This window comes from Humulus lupulus, chromosome 3 (assembly GCF_963169125.1).
Source record: "Humulus lupulus chromosome 3, drHumLupu1.1, whole genome shotgun sequence".
NCBI classification, from domain to species: domain Eukaryota; kingdom Viridiplantae; phylum Streptophyta; class Magnoliopsida; order Rosales; family Cannabaceae; genus Humulus; species Humulus lupulus.
In genome coordinates this window covers 93,014,340-93,023,988 of record NC_084795.1, presented here as the reverse complement: position 1 = coordinate 93,023,988, position 9,649 = coordinate 93,014,340, and the positions used below count along the sequence as shown (strand labels likewise).

General features: G+C 39.7%; 1 long non-coding RNA gene across 1 annotated transcript; it reads left to right on the top strand.

The window, feature by feature from the left end:
• Positions 1 to 844: 844 nt before the first annotated feature.
• LOC133821253 (uncharacterized) lies at positions 845 to 2,184 on the top strand. Its single transcript, XR_009887413.1, has 3 exons — positions 845 to 1,256; positions 1,422 to 1,484; positions 1,917 to 2,184. It is a non-coding gene; the product is annotated as an uncharacterized LOC133821253 (long non-coding RNA).
• Positions 2,185 to 9,649: the final 7,465 nt, after the last annotated feature.

Sequence of the window (9,649 nt, the reverse complement as noted above, 5' to 3'; positions counted from 1 at the left end):
TATTACCGTAAAAAAAAGTTGGGTATTAAAGTGTAACTTTTGAAAAGATTCGAGTATTATCGCCACCAATTAGACTAATAAAAATGTGTCACGTATATACTTAACGGACAGTTAACAGAGAGTACTAATAGTTGTACAAAAACTGTAGATTTATGTATTATTACCGCAAAAAAAATTGAATATTAAAGTGTAACTTTTGAAAAAATTTAAGAATTATCGTCACCAATATCCTTAAAATATATATTGAGAATTGATATTCTAATTATTTTTTTTTTTAATTGTGTGATTATGTTTGGCGTCGTGGGCAGCTGTGCATGGTTTTTGGCTTGTGTATTCTTCTTACCAAAAAATGCCAAATCTTTAGCAATCTTTATTTAGCAACATAAGGCCAAACCAACAGAATTAGATTAAACTAAATTAAGTTTGAGTAACATGTAGGCTTTGGGTTTATGGGTTGGATTTGGATGTATTTTGGATTTAAACTAAACCTAACCACGATTAGCTTGTCACAAACAATGTACTTTAAAAACATATATTTATTAATCTAACACGTTTGTTAACTTTTATTCAAGGATTATCTAATGTTGAGTTTGAGACTTCGACTCCTAACCGTTTGTGTCGTTTAATACCCTATCTAAGTATAAATATATATATTTATTTAATTTTATTTAATTTGAATCTCAACACTACTACAAAATACATTTTAGGGGTCATCTTTTTAGGATACGCACTTAAATGCAAGCTTTAAAAATTGTCTATAGAGTTTTTAGGACTATCATTGAGAGTCCTTAAAAAAAAAAATTAGGACTCACAGTGAGTATCCTAATAAAATATGTGGGTCCTAAAAAAACTTAAATATGGAATTTGAGTATGAAAATGAACGGTAACTCATTTTGGTTATCTTTTAGAGTACTAAGAGCGCCCAAAGAGTACCCTTAAAAATATTAAGTTTAAAGGGATAAATCACAAAATTGAAGAAGAAGAAAAAGAAGGAGACAAGATCACAAACCTTCTCATGCGGCTAAGTTCTCCCGTCAACAGCGTTGGGCTCCTGCTGTAGACGGTGAAGGCGACGACGTTGGGCTCCTACTGTAGACAGCGAAGGCGACGATGCCTGGTTTCCTCCCATCGACGACGTTGGGTTCCTGCTGGAGAGAAGAAGGCATGCAACGGCTCTAGTGTAGATGAAGGTGAAGGCGCGCGCACGACTCCTGGGTTCTCGGCTCCGGCAACACTGTGGCAGATGGCGGCAGCAGGTATTTTTTTTTATTTCTCTTCATTTCTTTGATAAATAATGGTTTTCATTCATTAAATATTTATTTGTCTTCTTACCACCACATAGTAATTCCTAAATTTTTGTTTTCCCCAAATTTATTTCGTTGGAAGAAGTTATCTGTAATGTTTCTTTTATGTGTTGTCAGAGACGAGAAAGGTTTGTATGATTAAAGAAGAACAGTCGGGGAGATATTGCTGACCTAGAGGAGGTATATGAGTAAATTTTGTATATTATTTTTTTAGCATATATTTCATTAGTACCTTTTGGATAAAGATAATATCATTATTATGTGGTGTTAAAGAAGTTGTTGTTTCTCTGAGTTAGCTTCTTGTTTCTCTATTAGTGCAATTATAGATACATAACTTCGATATTTTAAGCTGGTTCATTTGTGTATTTATTAGTTTTAACCTTCTTTAAATGTGAACATATTTGTCATTTCAAACTAAAGTTTGATTTTTATATGCTTCGGGGTTATGATTTCATATCTATCAATCTTGTTTGTATTATTTGATAATGTATTTTACTTGTTTGTTATGTTCTGAATGTTCTTGTTTTATTTATTTTTTTTATTTTGACAATTATGTTATCAACCGTAATTTAAGAAAAAGGGAATGTGTTAATTATTGATTATCTTTACTAGGTGCATTCATTAGATCGAAGAGGAAGAAAGCAACGGACTTGAGTGAGCTTCATACTTGCTTTCTCTCTGTCAGATTGTGCTCCAGGTATGTTTATGTATTTTTGTTTATATTATTAAATCTGGTAAGTGTGTTTGTATATGCATCACTACAAGTTCATTTCAACTCACCAAACTTGCGCCTTAAAAACCCTCACTTTTTAAGGCTCTCAAATAAAGAACTCGTGCCCTGTGAGCCCTAAAAAGTATTCTTTGTAGTAGTGTAAGGTTACACAAAAATGTTAACAATTTATTAAATTCCCTTAACCCAACTTTGACCACTTTTAATGAATGTGTAAATTTCATCTCAAATTTGGCACAAAAAAAGAGCCAATATTATATAATGTGTGCAATTTAAGTGTGTCCAAATCATTATTTTTAACTTAAAAAGTAAATATGATCGTTAATATTTATTAAAATATATAAAAAAAAGTATTTATTCAAATTATGAACTCCAATCTATTTTACGATTGTATATGCTCAAAAAGTTAGTCATTATATGTAACGCCCTAGTTACTCCAAGACTATTACTGTGAACTTTAAACAGTGCTTAACTCGTTAAACGAGTCATTAAGTTATAAACGTGCATCTAGGTATTATTAATAGACCCAGGTAAAAAATTCTATCAAAAGGAATGGATATATTTTATTTAAAACATAAAACTATACATGGGCCCATAAAAGCGTTTACAAGTTATTTACAAACCAAAATGGTCATTACAGTGTAAAAATTACAACCCGCAGACCTAAGCGGCAAAATATAGGGTTAACCCCTAGTTCCCCTAAGAAACACCTTGACCGTGGTGGTCAAGCGGCCGCATATGTACACATCACCACCTAAGATCTCCACTCACAGCTGGGTAAGCTTTTCTTTCCCTTTACCTGCAACACATAGCACCTGTGAGCCAAGACTCAGCAAGAAAACTTATTACTACATGTATACAATATCAATTGATGATTATGATAATCATACTAGGCTTGTAGCCTAAATCAGATAAGTGAATATCACTTCGAGATTCTAGTAATCATGATGGGGCTTGTAGCCCTAATCAGATAATATCGAGATTCTAATAATCATGCTGGAGCGTGTAGCCATAATCAGATAAGTGACTGATGAGTAAGTCACGAACTTAAATTATATGAGTGACTGTGGAGTCACGAACTTGAATCAGATAAGTGACTGATGAGAGAGTCACGAACTTGAATCAGATAAGTGACTGATGAGTGAGTCACAAACTTGAATCAGATACGTGACAGATGAGTGAGTCACAAACTTGAATCAGATAAGTGACTGATGAGCGAGTCACGAACTTGAACCAGATAAGTGACTGATGAGTGAGTCACGAACTTGGGCTCCACACCCTTAGTCATGTGACGATGCAGTCGCCTGGGCCTTCTGGCCATGGCTCTAAGTAACTAGCCTTTAGACTACACAAGTGCTTTAGTGTTCATCGAACTTAAGGTTGGTCAAGCATTCCATGCTTATGACGATAATGCTTATGTCGATTAGATCTAATCTTTTCAGCTTGCGTTAAACACGCTAATACCGTTCTTGACTCATAAGTCAATACCATACGACCAATGCTCAGTATTACTGCCGAACTTGACTAATGAGTCACAGCTTCATAGTTAATACTGACACTATTGCCGATTCTGACTAATAAGTCAGCACCATTCACAGATAAGCAATATTGTTAAGCATTTAATATGCAATCAATGTCCACATGTAGAGCACTCAACATGCTTCATTAATAACCATGCATGCCACATACTGGGTGCAGTTTTCTTACCTCTGGTTCGAGCGTGAAACAAGTAAAAAACGACCATCGAGAACGATCGATCCTTTGATCCCTTAGCGATCACCTAGTCATAACCAAATATGGAACTCCATCAATAAAATCAACAATAAAAGGTTCGTGGTCTAAAACCTCGCTCACGGGACCTCGAATCATACTAAAATGGTTAGTAGACTCAATCCCGAGCCTTAGGAATTGAACCCCCAAGCCAAAACCCTTGAAAAATCCTCCCTGGCGTAAAAGGAAGGGGCAAGTCGCGGCGTGCCCCAAGTTAGAGAGCATGCTCAGCCTGGGCACTAGGGCAGGTTGCGACTTGCACCCACAAACAGAGCCCCCTGGCCATTTTCTCCTTTAAAACCAGCCAAGAACCTCAATCAAACCTCCATTAAAACAACCCAAAATCAAAGCCAACCATCAACACATCATAGCCACTAGTTTAACCACAAAATCCAAGCTTTAAACCAATTAAAATCACCTCCAATAACCACTTCTATAATAAAAAGTTCTAGCTCAAAAACTAACTTCAAAACAGAGCAAAACCAACAAAAATCATGGCTGAATTCTCACCTTAAACTCAGGTTTGCATCCCCAACAATGGCTGAACAAAAGCCTAGAACCTCCAGTCTTAATCTCCTAGCTTGAACCCTCAATCTCAGCTTCAAAATTCAAAGGACAAGGAAGAGAAAGAGAGATGATCGTGAGGTAGAAGGAGCTCCTCTGTTTTTTTTTTCTTTTTTGCTATATTCTTCTACAGCCTTCCTTAGTCAAATATAACCTAAGGTCAAATGACCAAAATGCCCCCCATGCCTAATTATTTCCTTAACAGCCACCAACGGCAAAATTGTCATTTCTCCTCTAATCCCGTTAATCATAATTAACGTCCTCTAATTCTCGTTATTCCCAATATTCTCAAATGCTAATAAATCATATCCCATTACCCTTTAATTATCGGCAATGTACTAATCATCAAATTACTCCGAGACTCACCCCGAAATTAACCCCGATATGACCAAATCGGTAACTTGTATTCAAAGATCATCTCATGCCGAATAGCTCGAACAAATCCACATTATAATGTGGCCTTATCAATAATTCGCCAACATTCATGAAAATAAACAAATATGTCCTCAACGGACCAAATTACCAAAATGCCCTTATAATGAAAAGTGGACCCACATGCATGCATTTATCATCATATAATAATATAATTCACATAATCATGCATATAATCATTTAATGGCATAATAAATCAATTATGGCCCTCCCAACCTTCTAATCCAACCATTAAGCCTCATTAGGGATTTTGGGGCATTACAACTATCCCCTCCTTATAGAAATTTCGTCCTCGAAATTTACCTGAACAGCTTAGGATACTGATTCTGAATATATGTCTCTAGCTCCCAGGTCGCTTCCTCGATCTTGTTATTCCTCCATAATACCTTAACTAAAGGTATTGTTTTATTCCTGAGGACCTTGTCCTTTCTGTCAAGTATTTGGACTGGCAGTTCCTCATAGGAGAGATCTGCCTCAAGCTCCAGATCTTCGTAACTAAAAACATGAGTCACATCAGATACATACCTTCGAAGAGCTGAAACATGAAACACGTTATGCATGGCTGACAATGCCGCTGGTATGGCCAACTTGTAGGCCACCTGACCAATCCTCTCCAGGATCTCAAATGGACCTACAAATCTCGGGCCCAGCTCTCCTTTCTTCCCAAACCTTCTCACCCCTTTCCATGGCGAGACTCTAATGAAGACATAGTCTCCCACTTGGAACTCCACATTCTTGCGTTTGGGATCTGCATAACTTTTCTGTCTACTCTGAGAAGCGAGCATCCGAGCTCTAATATTATCAATGGCCTCACTGGTCCTCTGAACTGCCTCAGGACCCAAGTATATCATTTCTCCTGTCTCATCCCAATGAATGGGAGATCTGCATTTCCAACCATACATCATCTCATAAGGTGCTACCCCAATGGTCGACTGATAACTGTTGTTGTAGGAAAACTCTATCAAAGGTAGATACTTACTCCAGGACCCACCAAAGTCCAGCACACATGCTCGTAGCATGTCCTCTAATATCTGGATCGTCCTCTCAGATTTTCCATCTGTCTGAGGATGATAAGCAGTACTGAACTTCAACTGTGTTCCCATGGCCTTCTATAAACTCCCCCAGACATTGGAAGTAAAAGTGGGGTCCCGATTTAACATGATCGACCTCGGTGCTCCATGAAGACACACAATCTCTCTAACATAGAGATCTGCATATTGGTAAACTATATATGTAGTCCTCACTAGTAAGAAGTGAGCTGACTTGGTGTAGCGATCCACAATAACCCAAAAAGAATCATGTTGACCAACAGTCCTGGGTAACCCCACCACGAAATCCATCGTGATGTCCTCCCATTTCCACTATGGGATGTCTAGAGGCCGCAATAACCTTGCTGGCCTCTGATGCTCAGCCTTGACCTGTTGACATGTCAAGCACTTAGCCACATACTCCACTACATCCCTATTCATCTAGGCCACTAATACAGTGATCTCACATCCTGATACATCTTTGTGGTTCCTGGATGCAAAGAGTAAGGTGTAGTATGAGATTCATCCAGAATCTCTCGTCTCAAAGCAGTGTCTAACGGAACACATATCCGACCCTTGTATCTCAACAAGCCCATCTCAGACACTGTGTAATCTCTTGACACTCCATCCAAAACATCCTCTCTGATCTTGGTCAGTTGTGGATCACTCAACTAACCTTCCTTGATTCTTTCCAACAACATACACTATAGCGTAATGTTGGCCAACTGGCCCACCAGCAACTCTATACCCGCTCTGGTCATATCCTCTACTAACTCTCTGGCTATTAACCTCGCACTATAAATCTGTCCCGGACCCTTCCGGCTTAAAGCATCAGCTACCACGTTGGCCTTTCCTGGATGATACAAAACCTCACAATCATAATCTTTTACTAACTCCAACCAATGCATTTGTCTCATGTTCAAGTCTTTTTGTGTGAAGAAGTACTTCAAGCTATTGTGGTCAGTATAGATCTCACACTTCTCCCCATAAAGGTAATGCCTCCATACCTTCAATGCAAAGACCACAACCGCCAACTCTAAATCATGAGTGGGATATCTCTGTTCATATTCTTTCAGCTGACGTGAGGCATAAGCAATCACCTTTCCTGACTGCATCAGAACACAACCCAAACTCTGATGGGAGGCATCACAGTATATCACAAACTTCTCCTGATCTGTTGGAAGACTCAGAACTGGAGTTGTAATCAACCTCTGCTTCAGTTCCTGAAAGTTGTTCTCAGACCTATCTGACCACACAAACTTCTGGTTCTTGCGTGTCAGCTCAGTCAATGAAGTGGCAATCTTAGAGGACCCTTCCACAAAACGTCTCTAATAACCTGCCAACCCAAGGAAACTTCTAACCTCAGAAGCATTCTTTGGCCTTGGCCAATCTCTAATTGCCTCAATCTTGGCTGGATCCACTTTAATCCCCTCCTTTTAGACAATGTGCCCGAGGAAAGATACCTGAGATAACCATAACTCACACTTCTTGAACTTTGCAAACAGTCTATGCTCCCTCAGTCTCTGTAGAACCAATCTCAAATGTTGTTCATGCTCTGACTTTGACTGAGAATAAACCAAAATATCATCGATGAAAACGATAAAAAACTGGTCCAAATAATCCTTGAACACTATGTTCATCAAATTCATAAAAGCAGCTGGGGCATTAGTCAATCCAAAAGACATGACTAAGAACTCATAATGCCCATATCTAGTGCGAAAAGCAGTCTTTGGTATGTCTCCCTCCTTGACCCTCAACTGATGATAACCATAATGAAGGTCTATCTTTGAGAATATCTTTTTACCTTGCAACTGACCAAACAGATCATCTATCCTTGGCAGAGGATACTTGTTCTTAATTGTTAACTTATTCAGTTCTCTATAATCATTGCACATACTCAGAGAACCATCTTTCTTCTTCACAAATAGAACTGGCACACCTCAAGGTGAGAAACTAGGTCTGATAAAACCTAAATCCAACAGCTCTTGCAACTGTACTTTCAATTCCTTTAACTCTGCTGAGGCCATTCTGTAAGGTGCTCTAGACACTGGGTCTGTCCCTGGTGCCAGTTCTATCACAAACTCAATTTCTCTGTGTGGTGGCAACCCTGGTAAATATTTTGTAAACACATCCAGGAATTCACAGACTAGTCTGGTCTCACTGGCGTGACCTGAGTGGTGTCAACCACACTGGATAAGAATCCCATGAAACCTCCTTGCAATAGATCTCTAGCCCTCAAAACAGAAGTCATAGGTGTGCAAGGTCCATGAACAATACCAACAAACATAAAAGGATCCTCACCTTCAGGCTCAAAGGTGACCATCTTCCATCTGCAATCAATGGTTGCCCCATACTTCACTAACCAATCCATACCCAGAATCATGTCAAAGTCAGTCATAACTAACTCTATCAAATCCACTGACAACTCTCTGCCCTCCACTGTCACTGGCAAAGATCTGACCCATCTCCTGGACAGTACTAACTCCCCAATGGGTAATAAGTTCCCGAACCCCACAGCATAATAATCACATGGTCTACACAGTCTATTAATAATACTACTAGCAACAAAAGAATATGTAGCACTAGAATCAATCAAAACAGTATAAGGGGTTCCTACACTAAGAAGCTGACCAGTACCTACTGAGGGTGAAGCTTCAGCTTCTGCTTGTGTCAATGTGAACACTCGAGTTGGGGCCGAGCTGTCTGCCATTCTGGGTTCTTCCTTTCTTGCTTTAGGGCAATCTTTCTTAAAATGCCCCACTGCCCCACACAAGAAGCAAGCCTTTACCCTACACTCTCCCAAATGGCACCTCTTACACCTAGGGCATTCTGGATAAGTCTTCCAGGCCTCATTACTACCTTGACGACCCATTATAATACCATGTGGTCGCCTGTCAGGACCTGGAGCTGGGAAGGTGTCAGGAACATTCCTCTTCTGATCACTTGGGCCTCCACCCCTACCTAAACCCACAAATGGAGGACCTGTCCTCCTCAACTCTCTTCTGGCTGCATTGTCTCGCCAGATCTTGTTTTCTGCGCTCTCAGCTATGAGCGCCTTCTCCACCACGTGTGCATAAGTAGTAACTCCAGCCATAGTGGTGATACGAACATCCCGGGCTAATCTAGGTTGTATCCCCTGAAGAAACCTCTCCCTTCTAGTCCCATCCGTGGGCACCAGCTCCATGGAAAACTTTTCCAATCTATCGAACTTTAGAGCATATTCAGTCACTGATAGACTCCCCTAAAGTAATCTGATAAACTATTCAGCCTTTGCATCTCTGATGGCATCATTGTAGTACTTCTCATTAAGCAGAGTTTGAAACTCTTCCCAACTCAGGGCATTGACATTTCTGGTCTGGGATATAACTTCCCACCAAATTTGGACATCCTCCCGAAATATGTATGTGGCACAAGCCACCCTCTCATTACCAAACACCCTCATAAAGTCAAGGATGGTGGTAATCATACTCATCCATTGCTCTGCCTTTGCTGGATTTGCATTGCCCTCAAATACTGAAGGTTGTTGTTTCATGAACCTTTCATAAAGAGGTTCCCATTTGCTTCCAGCCTCAGGCAGCTGCTCAACTGTTGGCACCGATACAGGTGGTGCCTTTGGTAAATTGGTCCCTGCAGGAACCTGTTGTTGTCTCAGGAGGCGGATTTCTTCTTCCTGCCTCAATACTCTGGCCTGTAAGTAATTAAACAAATACTGCCATTTATTAGGAGCTGGCTGTGGAATCTGATTTTGGTTATTCTCTTGACCCTGTCTGTTATTTTGGCCTTGATCTTCCTGGGCAGCTGGCGAATCTGTCTGTCTTGGA